This window comes from Crocuta crocuta, unplaced genomic scaffold (genome assembly GCF_008692635.1).
Source record: "Crocuta crocuta isolate KB4526 unplaced genomic scaffold, BGI_CrCroc_1.0 scaffold755, whole genome shotgun sequence".
NCBI lineage: Eukaryota > Metazoa > Chordata > Mammalia > Carnivora > Hyaenidae > Crocuta > Crocuta crocuta.
Window position 1 is genome coordinate 44,031 of NW_027531305.1, and position 1,767 is coordinate 45,797.

Here is a 1,767-nt window from a genome sequence, read left to right on the forward strand (position 1 = left end):
GCCTTGCCTGGTTTTCTCACAGTTACCCACATGGTTTGTATCACTTAGTTTTCCAGGTCGGAAGCCCCTGCTCAGACATGACACAATGCAGGTTTTCCTTTCACCTAGGATTACTTTGACCTAAATTATTTTACTTATTAGTTGTAACCACCACTTGTAACATCATTTATTCATTTATTAATATGCTATTCCTCCCTCTGATGCACACATGGATCAAAGACACAGTCTTGTTAAGGTCAAACACCCATCACTACTTTTTGCCATGCTTTCAGCGGTATTTGTCACAAGATAATTTGTTAAATTTTGCTGAGGGAATACAAAAAGTCTCAGAAAATTTACTGGGAGAAGAGTGTTTCAAAAATTATTCTGATTTAGAACAAGAATTGGGAATAGTTTGAGTTGGAGCATTTGAGAGTCCCTGAAATTATCTGGTACATATTCTACATTTGTAGGAAATGTGTAAGAATTAAAGAATGTAGCATGTTGAAGACTCAGCATTTCTTTTAATTCTGTGATCTTGTTGGTGCCTTTACAATGCCCTGGTCTCTGTTCCAGCCATTTTCATCAGTTACATGGAAGGAAGAAACCAAACCCGGGTTACAGAATTTATCCTGCTGGGACTTTCAGAAGAGGGGGGGCTGCAATCACTGCTCTTTTGGCTGTTCCTGTCCATGTACCTGGTCACCTTCACTGGGAACCTGCTCATCATCCTGGCCATTCTCACAGACTCCCGCCTCCACACACCCATGTACTTCTTCCTCTCCAACCTGTCCTTTTCAGACATCTGTTTAACCTCCACCACCATCCCTAAGATGCTGTTGAACATCCAGATGCAGAGCAAAGTGATCACCTATGAAGGCTGCCTCAGCCAGATGTACTTTTACATGGTTTTTGCAGGAATAGACAGCTTACTCTTGACAGTGATGGCCTATGACCGGTTTGTGGCCATCTGTCACCCACTGCACTACATGGTCATCATGAACCCCAAGTTCTGTGGCATCCTGCTTCTGGGATCCTGGGTATTGAGTGTTCTTGACTCTCTACTACATGACTTAATGATTTTGAGTCTCTCTTTTTGCACAGAGCTGGAAATCCTGCACTTTTTCTGTGAACTGAAGCAGGTGATCCAACTTGCTTGCTCTGATACGTTCCTCAATGACCTGGCCATGTATCTGACAAGTGGGCTTCTGGGTGTTGTTCCACTCACTGGCATCCTCTCCTCTTACTCTAGAATTGTAACTTCCATTTTGAGAATTTCATCAGTGAAGGGCAAGTATAAAGCATTTTCCACGTGTGGGTCTCACCTCTCGGTGGTCTCCTTGTTCTATGGTACAAGCCTTGGGGTGTATCTTAGTTCTGCTGCTTCTCAAAACTCCAGAGCATGTGCCATCGCCTCAGTGATGTTCACAGCGGTGACGCCCATGCTGAACCCCTTCATCTATGGTCTGCGGAACAGAGACATCAAGCAAGCCCTGAGAAAACTCTTTAGCAGAGAGATATTTTCTGCATTTAGGATTCTTTGTTTCAAGATAAAGACTTGAGTAACAGGGCTTAAAGCTCTAGAAGACCTAGATCATGATATTTGTATCAGTTCATAGGCTGACAATCTGTAGTCTATCTTCCTACAGTAATCAGTTGATAGAAGTTTTTCATTCATTATGAACAACTATTTCTTCTGTATTAAAAAAAAATTTATGTATATATTTTGAGATGGAGAGTAAGAGTTTTGGGGAGGAGCAAAATGAGATTGATGAAATATCACCAGCC

At 42.0% G+C, this 1,767-nt stretch overlaps 1 pseudogene; it reads left to right on the forward strand.

Moving 5' to 3' along the window:
- The first annotated feature begins 572 nt into the window (after positions 1-572).
- Positions 573-1,533, forward strand: LOC144237884 (olfactory receptor 7A17-like; annotated as a pseudogene).
- Positions 1,534-1,767: the final 234 nt, after the last annotated feature.